Raw genomic sequence first — 22,353 nt, forward strand, 5'->3', positions numbered from 1 at the left:
GGGAGGTGGGAGGGGGGTTCATGTTTGGGAACACATGTAAGAATTAAAGATTTTAAAAGTAAAAAAATAATAAAAATAAAAATAAAAACTCAAAAAAAAAAAAAAAAAAAACCAGAGTAAACTGCAAAGACAGATGATAGCAAATAACAGCAAAAATAACCCATCACTCAACCACCAACATTCCTCTAAAATTATAAACTTTTTAATAGGATTCAGATTTGTACCTTAGACAACTATAATGATTACAAAGTTGAAACTGTAAAGAATTCATGTATTTGAAGAAATGGTCATTGGGAAGTATGGTATAAAATTAAAGCCAGAAAATAATACATACCATATTGATCCTTTTCATTCACTATCTCAATTAGTTATTTCATCCCAATAATGTTGTGACCATTTTTCTGATGACAGACATTTAGGAGATTAAGTAACTAATCTGAAATTTGACTCCTAAAAGTCTGATTCCAAAGACTATTCAGACTCCCATAGAATACATCATGATGAAACAAAGTAGTCAGCCATCTGTACCAGCCAAAAAATAACTTATAATTGTCAGTAATATTATAAACACATTTATGACATATTAAGGGCTTCACTGGTGGCTCAGACAGTAAAAAATCAGCCTTTAGTGCAGGAGACCTGGGTTCAATCCCTGGGTCAGGAAGATCCCCTGGAGAAGGGAATGGCTACCCACTCCAGTATTCTTGCCTGGAGAATTCCATGGACAGAGGAGTCTGGTGAGCTACAGTCCATGGGGTTGCGAAGAGTTGGACATAACTGAATGACTAACACTTGTACTTTTCATGAAACATTAAATGTAAAAATATAAGACCATAATGAAAAATAGGAATATTATGATGTACGTATGTTATTCCTCAAATATTATAGTTCAGTACATTATAATATACTGTATGTACAGTACATTATAGCATAATCAAGCCTTTCCTGATGCTGCTTCTATCTATTTGTGGACTTAAAGCCTATCTAGAATCATTGGATAACTTTGGAAATCCTACTTCTTCAATGAGAAAATTTGTGTCAATAAGAAAAGTCATAACAATCTGAAAGATGAAGTTTTTGTCAGTGGATATTTGAATAAGGTCCAGCAATTCAAATGATACCTGTTACTAGACATATTACCCACTAGACCAATATAAGTCAGACCTAATGCCTCTATTCAAACTTGTGAGAACGCAGCAATCTTTTTCAACAGATTTGTACATGAAAGGATGAAAGCCTACTTTTGATGACCATGTGACTGATAATGATTTAACAGATTTGAAAAATAAGAAAGAAACCATATAACCATAGCATCTTTAGAGCACCTGATTCCAACCATACCTGAAGACAGGAAATCTATTTCTAGGTTTATTCATTAGATGCATCAAATAAATTAACTTTGACGTTTAAGATAGTCTGATTTACCAGAGGAACCTTAAGTCCTTTAAAACATTAAGAATTTCTCACTAATAAGAACTGTTTAACAATGGAGAATGTAATAAACTGCTTTTGTGAATACCATGAAAATTAAATTTGCTCTTGGGAGAAAGACTTAGATGATTTAAGGACAAACAACGTAAGCTGGCAGGAAGAGCCGAAATATAATATATCATCATGAGAATAGAAACAAAAGAAAATACAAAAATATTATTGAAAGAAAAACAATGGGTGGCAGAAAGAAATAGATCAATAATGATTAAAATTTTCCACATTTAGGATTAAACACAGTATCTTTGTAGCTGAAGAGAATAGAACTAAAAAGAAAAATACAAAGGGCAAACATGATAGCTGCCAGATTAGCAAACCTGTTAAAATGATGTGTGTCATTCTAATGTTATGTAAAAAATATTCAGATATAATCAACCTTTAGGCTAGTTCCAGATGGAGAGAACAGAACTGAATATACTGTACAATGTTTTCTACTTTTCTCCTAAGCCCCTTGCTGAGTAGTTGTGGATTTTCAGAATAATATCATTGAGGATGCACTGTTGACCAGCCAATATTAGACTGATGTTATCAGATGTGGATTTTATCCCATGCCATTGTGACCCAGACAAATTGCAAACAAAATCAAAATCTGACTCCAAACTCCACCCCTCTAAAACAAGTTTTTCACAAAGATTAATAAGCCACAAATTTAGAACTTCTTAAATGTTCTCACCTTAAATTATATATATCTTATATTGCCACATTCATTCACGGCTTGCGATTTGAACTTTCACGTTTGTCTTCTATGTTTTACCTTGTTATTTTCTGTTCACTGATGCCCCATGGTAAACCTCAGAAACCCAAAATTCTTGATAGCTGTATACTAGGAGGAAAGAAAACAGTTATTCTTCACTCTTCCCACTCAGTTACAACTATTATTTACAAAGAGCTAAAAACTAAAGATCTCAAATTAAGTTCACTAAATGGGGCATGGGGGAAAGAAGCAGTCAATTTGTTGGGGGAAAAGAAAAATAATTTTAAGCAAAAGAAAGATCTTACCCAGATAGACATTCAAAAGCTATCCTGCTTCAAGATAAAAAAATGTTTGTACTCTTGGAAATAACTTCTAATGAGGTTTATCATCATTACCATATCATGATCATAATAGCTTCGTACAGAGTTCTGATTACTACTGGGCACTGCTTTGAGCATTTTACATGTGGTAACTTGTTAAATGTGCACAACAACTCTATGGGTAAGTATTATTATTATTTCCAGTTTATAAAAGAGGAAACTGAATTATAAACAGGTTCTATAACTTATTAATGGTCACACAGCTACACTCCTGGTTTTATAGCTAAACAGTTCTATCATTATTCCCAAGGACCAAAAAATACTCATACCACAGGTCTCTGGGCTCTGTGAATAGAATCCATGTGTTGTATCCAGGTAATTCCATATTACCTATACCCAGTGGCCTTGATGGTACTAATTTGAATATATACTTTGGGCTTCAGTTCAGTTCAGTCACTCAGTCGTGTCCGACTCTTTGTGACCCCATGAATCGCAGCACGCCAGGCCTCCCTGTCCATCACCAACTCCCAGAGTTCACTCAGACTCACATCCATCGAGTCAGTGATGCCATCCAGCCATCTCATCCTCTGTCAGCCCCTTCTCCTCCTGCCCCCAATCTCTCCCAGCATCAAAGTCTTTTCCAATGAGTCAACTCTTCTCATGAGGTAGCCAAAGTACTGGAGTTTCAGCTTTAGCATCATTCCTTCCAAAGAAATCTCAGGGTTGATCTCCTTGAGAATGGACTGGTTGGATCTCCTTGCAGTCCAAAGGACTCTCAAGAGTCTTCTCCAACACCACAGTTCAAAAGCATCAATTCTTCGGCGCTCAGCCTTCTTCACAGTCCAACTCTCACATCCATACATGACTACTGGAAAAACCATAGCCTTGATTATACGGACCTTTGTTGGCAAAGTAATGTCTCTGCTGTTCAATATGCTATGTAGGTTGGTCATAACTTTTCTTCCAAGGAGTAAGTGTCTTTTAATTTCATGGCTGTAATCACCATCTGCAGTGATTTTGGAGCCCCCCAAAATAAAGTCTGCCACTGTTTCCACTGTTTCCCCATCTATTTCCCATGAAGTGATGGGACCAGATGCCATGATCTTCGTTTTCTGAATGTTGAGCTTTAGGCCTACTGTTCAACTCTCCGCTTTCACTTTCATCAAGAGGCTTTTTAGTTCCTCTTCACTTTCTGCCATAAGGGTGGTGTCATGAGCTTAGAATTATTTAAAAAAAAAATAAAATGAAAGTTAGAGGCCAGTATACTATATATTAAATCATATCAAGTTAATTAAAATTAATATCTGAAACATCATTTATATGCAAAGGTTTTTGTTTATGTTTGTTTTTTTCCCCCTCATTAGCATCAGCACCACTGAGCTTCTGAATACATTTCATTGTTTTTGCAAATTACAGCCCTTGTCTATTTATGAAATCACTCACTGTATCAAAAGAAAAAGATGCATTCTCCCAAAAAGTTCATACTCAAAGTAGTTTGAGTATGTAGGTTATGGGCAACTAATAATCACATGTCTGACAGCTTATCCAGAATACAAAACTTGATGATGTTTTGAGCTGCCTTTAATTCTGTTGGTTACATATCATTATTTATAGAGACATATATAAATATATGTATTAAATTTAAGCAAAGAAAAATTGAGTTCCAAGTAAAAGATACAGGTCTTTGAATGATATTTAACAGTAAGCTAATAAATTTGTCATAAACATCACCTAAATCTTAGTGTTTTATGATTGAAATTGAACTGTTCCTTTTCCAAAAGCAGGTAGACAAAACTCATGCCTGCAGAAACTTATCTGTTATAATGCAAGTACTGAACTAACAACTAATTGCATGTATAATTAGTGAATATGACTATTTTTATTTAAGAATCTATGCCTGGTGCTTGAAAAATGCTTCATCTCTTTAATTCATTCGGTGTTTATTGAGTGCCTACTGTGTGTCTGGTACTTAATCTAGGAGCTGATGATACAACTTGTGAACACAGCAGACACAGCCAAGATACAAACAGGAAACAATTAAATGGGAGACTAATTCCTCAAAGCAGAGATTATGTTAAATCTTAAGAAGACATACTGGGGCTTCCCCGGTGGTTCAGTGGTTAAAGAATTCACCTGGCAATGCAGGAGACATGGTTCAATCCTGATCCAGGAAGATCCCACATGCCACAGAGCAACTAAGCCCATGCGCTACAAATATTGAGCCTGTGCTCTGGAGTCCAGGAGCTGCAACTACTGAACCTACATGCCGCAACTACTGAAGCCCATGCTCTACAACAAGAGAAGCCACCACAACGAGAAGCCCACTCACCGCAATGACAGAGTAGCCCCTGCTCACCACAACTAGAGAAAAGGTCATGCAGCAATGAAGACCCAGCAACAACCAAAAATAAATAAATAATTTAAAAAAAGAAGAAGAAGATTTGCTAGACTGAAGAGTGTCCCTGCCAAATTCATGCTGGCTGAGTACCTAGAAATGTGACTGTGCTTGGAAATTGGGTCTCTGTACCTAGTCATGCTGCACCTAATTGATTCAAAGTAGATTCCAAATCCAATATTACTATTGATTTTATAAAATGAGGGAAATTTGGATAGAGACATGGACACACAGAGATGAGACCATGCGAAGACAGAGATTGGAATGATGTACCCATTTGCCAAGGAATATCAAGGAAGACCGACCAGCATCAGAACCTAGGAAGAGGCAAGGAAGGATCCTCTCCTGAGCCTTCAAAGAGAGCTTGGCCCTGCCATCACTTGATTTGAGAATCAAAGCTATGAGAGTACTAAGTTTTGCTGTTTTAAGCTACCAGTTTACGGTACTTTTTGAAGGCAGCCATAGGAAACTAAAACAGTAGGCATGAAGGAAATCAGCAGATGAGTATAGTAGAAAACAATGCCTCAGGAGCTGTTCAGACAGTGTGGTCAGGGAAGGTGCATCTGCCAGAGGGTGACTTTTAAGGGGAGATTAGAAGTATAAATTAGCTTGTCAAAAAGACAGTGGAACAGCATACCAGCCACAGGGAATAGCAAGAACAAAGGTCAAGAATTAGAAAAGAGCTGCAGGAACTAAAAGGAGGGTAGTGGGGACTGAAGGAAAGATAGGCAAAAGGAGACCAACAGACTGAGATGCATCCTTACTGAGTCCAAACTCTTACTGCTCACCACATGACAGGGCAAGCCAAGAAGACGGTGAGATTGTGCCCCCAAAAAACCACTGGGCATGAACTGGAATTCAGGTGTCTTTTATACTAGAAGGGAAGAGCATGAAATCAGCCACTTCCTGGTTCCCATCAGCCTCTGGAGGGGTTGTGTTAATTTCTTGTTCCCTGCAGTCATTCACAAGTGGGCCTCCTCAGGATGTTTCCTATGAGCTGAACAAAGGTATTTAGGCTTAATACTCTTTACCTGGGAGGCAGGATTCTCAGAGATGGTTCATTATGGATAATTTAAGCTTTTAGGCAACATCCGTTCAGTGATTAGCTTGTAACAGAGTACAAAAGCACTTTCCTATTACAGCATGAAAAGAAGTACTAATAGAAGAGGCCACTGTGGCGCAGATGTTACCATTTCCTCAAGGAGCACCCACTCTAGTGAGGAGCAAACCCACATTACTGATATCTCTGATTAATGATAAGAAATAATACAATCTCTAAGGAATGTACAGTATTCCCAGAAAGAAATTTCTTTCCTTTTCTGAGATTAGTAGAAAGGTTTCAGGACAACGTGCCTTTTTGTACTGGGTCTAAACATACAAATACAATTTGCATATATGCTTTTAGGTCAGATACCCTAAAAAGAAAGCCTGATGTGGGGATTCTTATCCTAGAAATTCATTAATGGTGTGCTCTCTGGAGAAAGGGAGAAGCTAAGTAAGGATGTGGTTTCTGGTGATGTCTAGCCACAGTCTGATCCCACAAGGGAGTTCAATTTGCATAGGAAATCTCTTTTGCCTGGAGGCAAATAGCTGAGCTTTTGTGTTTCCTGCCCAGTGATCGGCCTTGGGTGAATTGTGGGGCTTCTTTCATTCTCAAGCCCCTCCCTGGTAATCAGCTTCTGTGTCTAATAGCAATTCTGTGAAGAAGGATGTAAATAAGAGTCCTTGGGTGGAAATATGAGCAAAGGGCATCAGCTAGAGATGTACAGATATGCTGCTGCTAAGTCCGTTCAGTTCTGTCCTACTCTGTGCGACCCCATAGACGGCAGCCCACCAGGCTCCCCCGTCCCTGGGATTCTCCAGGCAAGAACACTGGAGTGGGTTGCCATTTCCTTCTCCAATGCATGAAAGTGAAAAGTGAAAGTGAAGTTGCTCAGTCATTTCTGACTCTTCGCGACCCCATGAACTGCAGCCTACCAGGCTCCTCCATCCATGGGATTTTCCAGGCAAGAGTACTGGAGTGGGTTGCCATTGCCTTCTCCGTGTAGAGATATGCTGCTGCTGCTGCTGCTGCTGCTGCTGCTGCTGCTGCTGCTGCTGCTGCTAAGTTGCTTCAGTTGTGTCTGACTCTGTGCGACCCCATAGACGGCAGCCCACTAGGCTCCCCCGTCCTGGGATTCTCTAGGCAAGAACACTGGAGTGGATTGCGAGCTGGTCACAAAGAGTTTGAGTTATTGGAGGAGGGAGAATTATAAGGGCCAACAGCCTCCTATTCAAATCAACTCTAGCTGACTGACTTCATACAATGAATGAGGAAGGAACTGGCCAGACCCAGTCTCATCTAACTTTCCTCATCTATGCATCACCATTGCTTCATTCTGCTTCTATTAAAGGGTAACAGGAAAAGGAAAGAGAAGAAAAACTTCACTCCTTCCTGCAATGTCTCAGGATGAGGAAATCAATGATAAGACTTTAAAGTTTTAAAGCTGACAGCAGATGCTGGATCAAATAACATAGTGGCTATTTCCAGACAGAACTACCATCAAGAAGAAAAAGAGAAAGCAGGACATGCTGCCCCTTTGTTTCGTCTCTGTCCCAAGAGACAGATGAATGATTAGTGGTCCCATCTTTAGGGATTGCAACACTTGTCCCAATTTTCCTTCAACGAATCCTTGAAACATCAATTTTGTTCACTTAACTCATAGTCGCTGAAATTTATTTACTATCTAGCAGACATCATCAATCCTAGGGAAGTGAGTTGCAGGAAAGTAAAGATAATTTCATTGAACTGTTTTGCCAGGGTAAGGATCCTAATAACATTAGTCCTGATATGAAACCAAGCCTGTAATATAATAAAATAAAAATAGTGCCATCTTTTTTGATGTTTTTAACTTCCTGATTTATCATTGTAGTCAAGGAAATATTGAAATAATTCTTCAGTATAATATATATGTGTATGTATGTATATATACATGTATACACATGTGTATATATACATACACATACATATACATATGTATACACACATACACATAGCAACGATAGGACAATAAGGCTAGTTCACTTCTTAGAGATAATGATGGAAATATGTTGATTATCAGCATGAATACTGACTGGTAGTTCATCAAATCCAGGGGAACTTCTGGACCAACAGCAGAGCAGAATTAGGAGACTTGTTTCTTCTCTCTTTTTGGGCTGCACCTCACAGCTTGTGGGATCTCAGTTCCCCCAACAGCGATACCCTTGGCAGTGAGAGCATGGAGTACTAACAGCAAGACCCAGGCCCAGGAATTCCCAAGTTTGTTTCTTTAAGTCATGTTATCTGTTATTGTCTTCAGTGCCTCAGGGCACTGTCTGTAACTGTTTTAGCTTGTGTTGGTTTCTCCCTGCCATTTAATAGGAGGAAATATTCAGTGGAGTAGCCAGCTACTATTATTTTTGCATTAATATCAACAATGAGCACTGTGCTATCACTGTTGGCAGTTTTCTCCTTCTAATAAATAATTTATAGTTATTTTTATACAAGCAATTATCAATAACTTCTTACACTTAAAAAGTTAATGAATTATTTTTGTTCATTTTGAAATGTCCTCCAGGATAACAAATATGATTGATTAAAACATTAGAGCTAACAAATCTTTTGTGAATGCATCCAATTTCATTGGCTCTGTGTCTTTTAATGCTCCGAATCACTTGTAGATTACTTGAAGATTTTAAATAGTTTGCTTCAGTTGTAAAAGTTGTTGAAGAGTACTAACTATATTTTATATGTTTCAGATGTATCTTTATAGAAATTATTTGTTGGGAGTACACCAAAATTTATACAGTGAGCACATTTATAGACATAAAATACTTGCTCTGAAAACTAGGCAATTAAATCTGTAACAGGCTACTAAAATAAAGAAATCTGGTGAGTGAAAGTCCCTCAGTCGTGTCTGACTCTGTGACCTCATGATTTGTAGCCTGCCACGCTCCTCTGTCCATGGGATTCTCCAGGCAAGAATACTGGAGTGGTTTACCATTCCCTTCTCCAGGGGAATCTTCCCATCCCAGGGTTCAAATCCGTATCTCCTGCATTGCAGGCAGACTCTACCCACTGAGCCATTTGGTAAATTACACTTACTCATCATTCAAATATGTAATTTAATTTTTATTCTGTTCATAAAATATAGCACTGGTCAGTTAAATATTATTTTTTGCTTTTAGAGAAATATTGGGATTATTTTATAGTTTTGCTCATATTCTTTTTTTTTTAACTCTTCTTTTAAACATTTTTACTGAAGTGTTGATTTACTAAGTTTCAGGAGTACAGCAAAGTGATTGAGTTATATATGTAATGTATGTATGACTCTTTTACATAAATACATATATATTCCTTTACATACATATATAATTTTTTACAGATTCTTTTCCATTATAGGTTATTATAAAATGCTACATATAGTTCCTTATGCTATACAATAGGACCTTGTACTATTCATTTTATATGTAATAATGTGTATCTGTTAACCATGCTCAGTCATTTCTGACTCTAGGCGACCCCATGGACTGTTGACTGCCAGGTTCCTCTGTTCATAGGCTTCTTCAGGCAACACTGGAGTGACTTGTCATTCCCTTCTCCAGGGGATCTTCCCAACCCAGGGAATGAAGCAAGGTCTATGGTATTGCAGGCAGATTCCTTTCTGTCCAAGCCACTAGGGAAGCCTATATCTGTGAATCCCAAAGTAAAAATTTATCCCTCCCCTCACCTTTCCCCTTCAGTAACCATAAGCTTATTTACTATGTTTTTGAGTCTATTTCTGTTAGATAAATAAGTTCATTTATGTCTTATTGTTGGATTTCACATATAAATGATATCATATGGTATTTGTTTTTCTCTATCTGGCTTCAATTAGTAGGATGATTTCTACATCCACTTGTGTTGTTGGAAATGGCCTTAATTCATTCTGTGTTCTGACTAATAGTCCTTTGTATCTATGGACCACATCTTCTTTATCTGTTCAGTTGTTGATGGACATTTAAGTCATATCCATGTCTTGGTTATTATAAATAGTGCTGCTGTGAACACTGGGGTGCATGTGTCTTTTCAAGTTAGAATTCTGTCTGAATATATGCCCAGGAGTGGCATCTGTGGATCATATGGTAACTCCATTTTTAGTTTTTTAAGGAACCTCCATACTGTTCTCCATAGTGGTTGTACCAAACCATATAAGGTGGTATTTTATGGTGGTTTTGATTTGCGTTTCTCTAATAATTAGCAATATTGAGCATCTTTCTATGTGTCTGTTGACCATTGGTATGTCTTCTTTGGAGAAATGTCTATTTAAGTTTTCTGCTGATTTATGATTGGGTTGTTTGCTTTTTGATATTAAGCTGTATGACCTGTTTGTATTCTTTGGAAATTAGTTCCTTGTTGTTTGCATCATTTGTAATATTTTCTCCCATTCCACAAGTTTCTTTGCTTTGCCTGTATTCTTAAAGATCCTTAATGCTCTAGCTATTCTATTCTGGCTGAACTAAAAATTTTATTAGTTTGTTGTTTTCAGTCATTCAGTCTTGTCTGACTCTGCGACTCTGTGGACTGCAGCGTGCCAGGCTTCCCAGTCCTCACCATCTCCCAGAGCTTGATCAAACTCATGTCCATTGAGTCGATGATGCCATCCAACCATCTTGCCTTCTATCATCCCCTTCTCCTCCTGCCTTCAATATTTCCCAGCATTAGAGCCTTCTAATGAGTCGGCACTTCACATCAGGTGGCCAAAGTATTGAGGCTTCAGCTTCAGCATCAGTCCTTCCAATGAATATTCAAGGTTTATTTCCTTTAGGATTGACTGGTTTGATCTCCTTGTTGCCCAAGGGGCTCTCAAGAGTCTTCTCCAACACCACAGTTCAAAATCATCCATTCTTTGGCACTCAGCCTTCTTTATGGTCCAGGTCTCACATGCATACATGACTACTGGAAAAAAAAAAAAAAAAACCCTAGCTTTTACGTTAGTTTAAATCCCTAAAATTCATATATGGTCTAGTCATGTAAACACTTAGATTGCAAGGGTCTATCTCTTAGGCAGCCTTTAATAAATATAACTATGTCAAAAGTTTTTTTGCTGTAATTCTTATATTAAACAAATATTGATGCCTTTATTTGTGTATGTTGAGAGCCAGAGTAATAATTAAGATGCTGGGGCTAGAACCCTCAATTTCAGTTCAGTTAATTGCTTTATCACTTATTCATCCTGTCATCTTCCTCAAGGTATTTAATTTCTCAGTTTCAGAATACTCATTCATAAGATGAAAAAAATCATAGTGCCAAGTGTACATGGTTGTTATGGAGATTAAAAAAGATATTGTATATAAGGCATTTGGACCAATGTCTGGCCTAAAATAAGGACTCACTTAATGTTGGCCATTATTACAGATTTTAGCCAGTGTCTAAGTGCAGAACAACAAAAATATTTGTATTGGTTAACAATTAGGAGAATGTATGTAATTTAATACCTTGAAAATGTAAATGCTCATTTTCTAGTTAATAGTGGTGTTGGAGAAGACTCTTGAGAGTCCCTTGGACTGCAAGGAGATCCAACCAATCCATTCTGAAGGAGATCAACCCTGGGATTTCTTTGGAAGGAATGATGCTAAAGCTGAGGCTCCAGTACTTTGGCCACCTCATGCGAAGAGTTGACTCATTGGAAAAGACTTTGATGCTGGGAGGGATTGGGGGCAGGAGGAGCAGGGGACGACTGAGGATGAGATGGCTGGATGGCATCACTAACTCGATGGATGCGAGTCTGAGTGAACTCTGGGAGTTGGTGATGGACAGGGAGGCCTGTCGTGCTGTGATTCATGGGGTCGCAAAGAGTCGGACATGACTGAGCGACTGAACTGAACTGAACTGATAGTATATAGAAATAGAAATGATTCAAAATTTAAATAGCTTATTCCATCCAGAACAAAGACTTGTTTATCTTCCAAATATCTTAATCTGTAAGTCTCATGTAACCTTTTCTTGACAAAATTATTTAAATATCTTCATAAGATCCTGATACACCTTAGATAAAACCTACTTTCTCCTATTTACCCATTATGTTAGTACTTGAAATTATTTACAATCATGGGATTTATACATTAAACTTTTTAGTAAAATATAGCAAACATACAGAAAATGGACATGGTGATGAGCGTTCAACTCATTAAGTTTTCTACAGAGTAAAACCCCCATGTAACTACTGTTCAGCTCAAGAAACAGAATTCTACTAGCACCCCCAGGATCTCCTACCACACCACCTCCTGGGCAGTAGCTTCTTAAAGTTAGTCGCTATTCTGGCTCCTCTTAGTTTTGCATATTTTTCAAACTTATAACTGTAACTGTCAGCCCACAGTGTTCTCTTATTTCTGGATTCTCTTGCTTATCATTATGCTCATGAGATTTATCCATTTCTGTTGTCTTTATTTTCATTGTGAATACTATTTAATTTCATGACTCCATCATGATTTATTTGTTCATTTGGTACTTGCAAATTGGGGCTAATTTCTAAATTTAGCTAGTATGATAATGCTGCAATGAACATTTTTATATGTATATTTATTAGGGGACATAGGAATGTACTTCTGTTGAATTTATACCTAGGAGTGGAATTCATGAATCAGAGGGTCTTGGGAAATTTCTGAGTCAAACTGCATATATTGAGCTTAAGCAGATACTGTCAACAGGAATATATTTTAACAGAAATAGGACTTAATGATTATCCATTTTATTGGTGAGCAAACAATACTGGTGGCTAAGAACTTGTCAATAGGTCTAAGCAATACCAGTCATAAACATGGGAGTAAAAACAGATCAAATACCCACCATGTGCGAGACATGTTGCTAGCTTTTAGGCATAACATAGCAAGAGAAAGGAGGCTTGACCTCTACTTTCATGGTGCACAAAATATAGTACAGGAGACAAATGTAAAATAAAAAGTCAACCTGACAAGTTTATAATATTAAACAAGTTGAGTTCTTTGAATAAGAGAAACATGACCCTAGGACATAATATAACACATAATATCATTTATTCTAAATTAGGAGTTCACAGAGGTCTTCCCTTAGGAAGCATGTTGAAGCTAATTTTCACTGTCTAGATAATAGCCAAGTAGGAAAAGAGGAGGCAGAAGGATCTTCCAGATATAAGATACAGTGTGTACACAGAACTGGTGAGCATGTAAAGAATGGTTCTTATGACAAGACCTGGGGAGGGACTAGTGAGTAGGGAGTTTGCAGAGATGGGCAGTGATAAGAACACAGTTGGCCTTTAGCCATGGTTAAAGATTTGGAATTGTTTCCTAAGCATAACAGCTCATGGAAAGGTGTTTTTTTAAAAAAAAAACACACAAAAACTTTTAATTGTATATTGGAGTATAGCCAATTAACAATGTTGTGATTGTTTCAAGTGGACAGCAAAGGGACTCAGCCATACATACACATGTATCCATTCTCCCCAACTCCTCTCTCACCCAGGCTGCCAGAGCAGACAGAGTTCCCTGTGCTATGCATTAGGTCCTTGTTGGTTATTCATTTTAAATAGAGTGTGCATATATTGATCCCCAAATCCCTAACTATCTCTCCACCCATGGAAACCATAAGAATGGAAAGATTTAAATATGGGAGCAGGGAGAGGTACGGAAAAGATCATGATGGCTATTATATCAGGAATAGACAAGACAAGGGCCAGCATGAATGCAGGGTACATAATCATAGAAGAGTTTATGCTATTTCAGACAAGGGTGAGGCAGTGGAGATGATGAGAAGCTGACTGATTACAGTGATATATGTAAAACCAACAGGACTCAGCAAGGGAATGGATGGGAGCTATGCAAGTAAGAAACACTTTAAGAATGAGTTCTGTGTTTCTGGTTTGCTCCGCAGGATAGATAGGTAACTGGCTAATCCTGGGAATAAAATAATCCTAGCTGTTTATGTAAATCTAATGTAACTTTTTTTTCTCAAATTACTTTTAAATCCTGGAATTAAACCCAAGAGCAAATTGACTGACTGTTTTTTGTCACCTTTTGAAATGCTGTTTTTTCTCCTGAAACAGCCCCAGATGCTGCCATCAGCTTTGCATTCCTGGCATCTACCTCAAATCTTCAATATTTTTAAATCTATTGATGGTGGATTTCAGCAAGAAACATATTTCTGGAGGTGTTTAAAGATAATATCTGTTGTACATGCATATGAAATAGATCAATCACAATCACCCACTCACTATCTACTGATCAATTTGAATGCTACTAAGAAATTGTTATGAATTTCTTCTCATTTCCTCTCCTACCTTTAAACACACTCTGAATTTGTTCTGGGTTTAGTTTGTTATCATAAACCTAATGAAAACATTTCATCTACATGGAGCTGTCAAAGAGATGTCTATAAGTGTTTTGTTTCAATAAGCAGTAGGTAAGAAGTACTTAACTGGATATATCTTTCTTCATAAACAAAATGTCTCTAAATTATACATCTGTAATTTGAGATTCAGTTAGTACATACCTTGTCATATTTAAGCTGTGAGTGATTCATATATTGTTCTAGTCAGATTGTGTTTTGGATAACTAAAGAGTATTTTTTAAAAAACTATAATAGAAATTCTTGAGAAAACAGTTAAGCATATATTTTATTTTCCTCTCCATTTTTGCTTTCAAATTAATTATGCATATCACTGCCACATTAAATTTTCTAAAAATACAGTTTGCATCATGTCCTGGAGTAGGGATATAAGATAATTCCCTATTACATACTTCACGAGACCGTTTCACATTTTAGGTCTTCCATAAACTTTTCTTTGCCTAAAACCACCAATTCATTTCTTTCTACTTCTCAGAAAACTGGGTCTACCATATTCTACTAACTTCTTTATCTCCTTTATCCTCTGAAACTTGAACTTTTGTGTATTGTTCCCTCCCACCCTCACCAGGTCCTGAAAAAGCCAAAATGCCAGAACCTCTCCAAATATACCACCCATACCTCAAAGATAGAATTAAATATACAAAGCTACAGTCATCAAGACAGTATCAAAGACAGAAATATAGATCAATGGAACAAAATAGAAAGCCCAGTGATAAATCCACACACCTATGGACACCTTATCTTTGACAAAGGAGGCAAGAATATACAATGGAGAAAAGACAATCTCTTTAACAAATAGTGCTGGGAACACCAGTCAACCACTTGTAAAAGAATGAAACCAGAACACTTTCTAACACCATACACAAAAATAAACTCAAAATGGATTAAAGCTCTAAACATAAGACCAAAAACTATAAAACTCCTAGAGGAAACATAGACAAAACACTCTCTGACATAAATCACAGCAGGATTTATGTCACCTCCCAGAGTAATGGAAACAAAAGTAAAAATAAACAAACGGGACCTAATTAAACTTAAAATCTTTTGCACAACGAAGGAAACTATAAGCAAGGTGAAAAGACAGCCTTCAGAATGGGAGAAAATAATAGCAAACGAAGCAACTGACAAAGAATGAATCTCAAAAATATACAACAGCTCCTTCAGCTCAATTCCAGAAAAACAAAAGACCCAATCAAAAAATGGGCCAAAGAACTAAACAGACATCTATCCAAAGAAGATATACCGATGGCTAACAAACACATGAAGAAATGCTCAACATCACTCATTATCAGAGAAATGCAAATCAAAACCACAGTGAGGTGCCATCTCACGCCAGTCAGAATGGCTGCTATCAAAAAATCTACAAACAATAAATGCTGGAGAAGGTGCAGAGAAAACGGAACCCTCTTACGCTGTTGGTGGGAATGCACAAAAAGTACAGCCACTATGGAGAACTGTGTGGAGATTCCTTAAAAACTGAAAATAGAACTGCCTTATGACCCAGCAATCCCACTGCTGGGCATACACACCGAGGAAACCAGAATTGAAAGAGACATGTGTACCCCAGTGTTCATTGCAGCACTGTTTACAATAGCCAGAACATGGAAGCAACCTAGATGTCCATCGGCAGACGAATGGATAAGAAAGTCATGGTACATATACACAATGGAATATTACTCAGCCATTAAAAAACATGCATTTGAATCAGTTCTAATGAGGTGAATGAACCTGGAGTCTATTATACAGAATGAAGTAATTCAGAAAGAAAAACACCAATACAATATACTAACGCGTTATATGGAATTTAGAAAGATGGTAATGATGACCCTGTATGTGAGACAGCAAAAGAGACACAGATGTAAAGAACAGTCTTTTGGACTCTGTGGGAGAAGGTGAGGGTGGGATGATTTGAGAGGGCAGCGTTGAAACGTGTATATTATCATATGTGAAGCAGATGACCATTCCAGGTTTAATGCATGAGACAGGGTGCTCAGGGCTGGTGCACTGGGATGACCCTGGGGGATGGGATAGGGAGGGATGTGGGAAGGGGGTTCTGGATGGGGAACCCATGTGCATCCATGGCTGATTCATATTGATGTTTTGTAAAAACCACTACAATATTGTAAAGTAATTAACCTCCAATTAAAATAAATTAATTAAAAAATTAAATTAACTTCCATTAAGCCTTCCATCATTATTCCAGCTCACATCTATCATTCATTTTTTTAGTTATCTCAATTACACACATAATTATTACCAGTTTGCTTAAGCAATTAATTAGTTGGTTTGCAGGATTATATTTACCATGAATAGATACTATCTTCTCTAAAGCAAAGGACCTCTGTTTATATATTTCTGTGTCTATATCACAATGCTGCCCATGTAGGGTCTTCATAAAGAGATGGTAAATTGATTACTTGATTGATTGATTAGAATACCTTGAGCTATTTATTAAACAAAATTTAGTCATTTTTGTACACTATTACATTATTATTTTCTATTATTTTCAAAGTTCTAAGTACCACAGATATAGAAAACTTTACAGTTATGTTATCCAATCTTTCCTGTAATTCTGTGGCAATTGGAGAAAAAGCCAAAAATGAAACCTAAAATGAGAGTAACTGAACCATTTGGAAATTCAAAGTTATTGAAAGAAAAAGCTGCAGAGATTAGTCACACTTTTATTGCAGTTCTGAAGCAGCATATGGCTGAATATTTCCTCATGAAGTTTGCTGTGAACTCTGTAACTGAATATAAGCACCCCAAATGCACATCAAGATGTCATCCAACAACTGCCATTAACAATCTAAACTTTCCAAAGTGAAAATCGCCCAGTTGCGTCCAACTCTGCTATGGCATGGACCGTATAGTCCATGGAATTCTCCAGGCTAGAATACTGGAGTGGGTAATCTTTCCCTTCTCCAGGTGATCTTCCCAACCCAGGAATCAAACTTTCAAAACTGAATAGCAATTTGGGAATGTGTAAACAGCAACATATATAAATAAATATAATGTGCATCTTAGAATGTGTTTATATATGATTGATATTAAGATATATATATAGTTATCTAATATATTCATTTAATGTTTAATAATTATTTTTTGGACACTTGTCATGTAACAGGAAATATACTAATTGCTAAAGAAACAAAAGTGACAAAAACAAAGACATGAACTGTGGTATGATAGTTTGTAGTATAGATGTGCAGAAAGATAAATACTAAGGAAATACATGTAAAATGGATGAATATGGATTATTTCATTTATAGAAAATAAACATCTGTCATTATAGAAAATGACAAGCAGAACCTGAAGAAAGGCCTCTCTGGAAAAATGAAAATTAGCTTGATCTCTGAAGAACGAGAAGGAGCTAGCAGTGCAAAAAGATCAATTTATTATTTTCTTAGTAAATATGTTAGAGTTGTTAGGTTAAGACATGAAGCAAATATTGTATGTCATGGGATCTTATCTTGTTCCTATGGTCCCATATTAGAGTCTGCTCAACAATTTTATGATACGGGAAACTGCTTATATTCTGTTTACCAAAGTAATTATAGTTATAATTTCAAGAAGAAATAGATTTTATGAACAAGAGTATAAATCATTATGCTCATAATTTTCTTTTCTACTCAAATAGAAGTACTGTTCATAATCATTCTGGTATCACCTTATTTTTCTAAAAATGACCTAGTGATTAAAGAATCACACTAACATGTAATAATATTTATCAAAAATAATCAGGCTTAGAGTGAAGGTATTTGTATTCTGGTTCAATCTTTATCATTCAATGACTGTGGGCTCTCAAAAACCACTTCTTGAAATCACAATCTCTTCCCTGATACAATGAATACCTTAATCCTCTGAAGTTTCCCACCCATGTTCCTGATGATCCTAGGATTTCATAGAGTGACTCAGTGACTATCCAGCTGGGGAAGGAGTTAGAGGATAAGAGAAATATGGTAGCAGGAACAGCTTTATGTTTCTCCTACTTCCATATATATAATAAATAATGCATAAGTTGTGACATTACATATTTTACATTTTGGAATGCTGAGTGAGCTTTGACTAAAAGAATAGGTTCTGTCTCTAAAATGACACTGTAAACCATTGGATTAGTAGATTTGAAGATTCTGTCTTTAAGCAACAATTTAACAATCAGTATTCTTCAAATCTAAGATTAAAAGTATCATTTACTTAAGACAAAACAAAAATAAACTTGTAATGATAATCTCCAGATGTTCCAGCCTGACTAGTTTAAATCACTAGTTAAACTATTTTAGTTAAAACACTAGTTTAAATCACTTTTAAGTAAATACATTTATCTGAAAAAATGGGAAATATAGGTAGAGAAAGTTCGAGGCAGAAATGATAGCATTCAAGAACCAAGTTATGCTTCCCACAGGTCATTTGTGCAACAGGTATCATCTACTTCCATGAATCAAGTCACCATTACCTTCAGCCACCTCCTCAGAATATTGACCCTAAACAGAGGTGAAACTTAAGAATTTCACCTTTCCATTTCTATTCTCTCATTTTAAAGTCTCACTCAACTCTATGGTTATTTTTATGACATTAAAAGCAGATAGAAATTTCAATTAAAATTTTAAAACGTTATATTTGGTCATTCATACAATGAATGAAATCCAAAGACCAGGTTGTACACAGATTCCTTGAGAATTCCCTTTTTATTGCATGTATCAGAAAAGAAAATAGCTTAAATGTGGTTACCTCTGGTTGGTGACTTTCTGTCAGAAACAATGGTGACAGTATGAGCAATGAATCATTTTCAACAATATTAAAAATATATACCTATTTCCAATAAAATCTTTGTAAAGCAAGATCTAATAGAGCTTTTGAAATAAAGCTAGTTTCATTCATGCAAAGTGTCTGCTGTGAAGAGGATATTATTGTTACATAACACTGAAAAAGAATTAAGATACATAGGAAAGAAAATATAAACTGTTGATCTTTAAAAATTGAATTACTAAGAATGTTTTATGCCAACTTATTCTCTGGAAAATATAGAGAAGGTACATTTTTCTCTCTACCTCAAGTGATAAAAGTTCATCTAAAAGATCAGAAATGTTTTCATATTTCACATGAGCCCTTAAGAAACATCCTTTCTGCAAGTGAATGTTTTCCCTACTGGCTTTAATTAAGTTTAGAATAGTGTACCTAGATACTGAAAAATGAAAGCAAATCAAATTACCGTTTAGACCAAGTTCTAATATTTCCCCTCACAGATGTACTCGGCTTTCGATGTGTTCATGAAAAGTTCCTCTTAAATCAAATTTCTGATAATCAATCACACTTTAAAAGCACTAGAAGAATTTGTTATTTAAAGGACTCTCCTTTCAGAGTGAACTGCACAACCAATAATCCTTGGAGGTACCACACAATCTTTAATTGCTTAAACCACTACAAAAATCTGATTTTATGCCTAACTTATCTGCTTTAAGTACAAAGCACTTGATGCAAATGTCTCAAATATCTCTCAGTGTTATCTAGGAAGATGGTGTCAGTTAACATTTTAAGAGAGTTTTTCACTCCTGTCCTTACTACATGTACCATTACTCACCAAAACTGTCCAAGGCATCTATCTGCTACTGGTGCTCTCCAGTCAAAGCCCACCAGTATTACAGCTGTCATTGAACAAGTTAGGTTTATTATCCATAGCAGTGATAGACCACACTTGCCATGGGAACCATGGAATGACTAAATAAGAGGATATTAGAAAGGACTTGCTACAGAACTTGGAATTATGTTAAGTGCTTTGGGGAAGAGTTTAAAGATATGGGACTTTGCTCTGGACTGGATATTCTCAGGCAGCAAGGGTAGTTCTATGAATGGATATATTAATAAATCTTACCTAGAGGAGGAGAAGATTAAATCCTTCAGCTCTAATGGGTGAAAAAGAAATAGTCCCTTATAGCATAATGAAGAATGAGGGGTTTGGTATTTCGTGGTTTAGACAGTGTTAATGTTTAGTTTGTGTTCAGGCATGATTGCACAGCAGTTTTATTTTTGTCTTGATCCATTATGCTCATAGAGTTGCCATGTCTGATGTTGATGTTTTCTGAATCAATTTATATTCAACAGGGGAACTCTAAGACATGACTGTGAACACCAGATCAGTCTACAGAAACATCAAGTTCTAGCTGCATATCAGGGGCTAGAATTCCCTTTCTTGGTGAAACTGTGTTCAGACTTCAGCTTGTTGTTATTTGTTGTCTCATGATCATGCTTATTTTAAAGAAATTTATTTTCACTCCTCCAGAACCAACTTAAATAGATGACTTTTCAAAGTGAATTCCTCTCTTATCACTCACTTCTTCCTCTTACTTAAAGTAAATCTACAAGAGAGCCTTTTTGATTATCAAGTCCTTTTTTTCCAAGTTATAAATAACTCTGGAAGCTATCACCTCAGATATGCAGATAACGCCACTCTAATGGCAGAAAGTGAAGAACTAAAGAGCTTCTTGGTGAGGATGAAAGAGGAGAGTGGAAAAGCTGGCTTGAAACTCAACATTAAAAATACTGAGATCATGGCATCCGGTTCCATCACTTCATGAGAAATAGAAGAGGGAAAAGTGGAAGCAGTAACAGATTTTATTTTCTTGGGTTCCACAATCATTGAAGATGGTGAGCGCAGCTATGAAATTAAAAGACACTTGCTCCTTGGAAGAAAAGCCATGGCAAACCTAGACAGAATATTGAAAACCAGAGGCATCACTTTGCTGACAAAGGTACACACAGTCAAAGCTATGATTTTTCCAGCTGTCATGTACAGGTGTGATAGTTGGACCATAAAGAATGCTGAGCACTAAAGAACTGATGCTTTCAAATTGTGGTGCTGGAGAAGACTCTTGAGAGACTCTTGAGAGTCCCTTGGACTGCAAGGAGATCAAACCAGTCAATCCTAAAGGAAATCAACCCTTAATATTCTTTGGAAGGACTGATGCTGAGGCTGAAGTTCCAATACTTTGGCCACCTGATGTGATGAGTCGACTCATTGGAAAAGACCCTGATGCTGGAAAAGATTGAGGGCAGGAGGAGAAGGGAGCAACAGAGTATGAGATGGTTAGATAGCATCACTGACTCAATGGACATGAATTTGAGGAAACTCTGGGAGAGAGTGGAGGAAAGACAAGCCTGGAGTGCTACAGTCCATGGTGGTCAAAAAGAGTTGGACATGACTTAGTGACTATACAGCAACAACTGGAAACTTATGGACAAACTGTTATTTTTACCTTTTATTTGCGGATATGTAAAGATGCACTTTTTTTTTCCTAATCAGAGAGTCAAAGAAATTAGGAGTTTAGATGTCTTGATAGAAATGAAAATCTTCTATACTGTTTTAAATAGCGTTTTTAGTTGCTATTACCTACACTTGTAACATTGTAAAGCCATTCAACCATTCAAAGTTGATGTTTCTCCATTGTGAACCAGGCTAAGGTTTTTCTCTTAAGATTCTCTGTTTCTAGCTCAAGTTAGACTTAATTGCCTAGTGGACTCAGTAATCAGTTACCTTTATTAACTGAATCCAGCAACACTGTGTATCTAAATTTAAGCAAGGACTTTTGTCTCTCACAATGAAGCATTAAAACACTAGAGCATTATACTACAGGACTTAAAGAGAATAAGCAGAACAGATTAGTAGGTTAGTTTGAGAGAAAAACAGGAGACAATGGAGCAATGATAGTTGCTTCAAGTCAATGCAGTAGTGTTTTCATTTCTGTTGCTCCAGGGGGCAAAAACCATATAAGATATTTAGGCAATTAGGTGTAGAATTCCTATACCGAGAATTGGATTGGTGAGCTTACATGTTTATCCAGCCCAAGGATTTCGGTTATGGTCAGGAGACATAGTGCCTGGAAGCATAAACCAGATAGTACCTGGTTTATGGTACCATTATCCTAAGCCATTTGTGCACTCAATTGAAACACACGTTTGCTAGGTGCCAAGCATTGTGCTAGATGCCGGTGATGTAATAGAGACCAAAATCGACAAAGTTATCTGTTCTTATGAAACCTATTTTATAACATACAGGCATAAGTTCTACAGAGGCCAGCATAAA

Source organism: Ovis aries, chromosome 19, assembly GCF_016772045.2.
Source record: "Ovis aries strain OAR_USU_Benz2616 breed Rambouillet chromosome 19, ARS-UI_Ramb_v3.0, whole genome shotgun sequence".
Classification (NCBI taxonomy): Eukaryota; Metazoa; Chordata; class Mammalia; order Artiodactyla; family Bovidae; genus Ovis; species Ovis aries.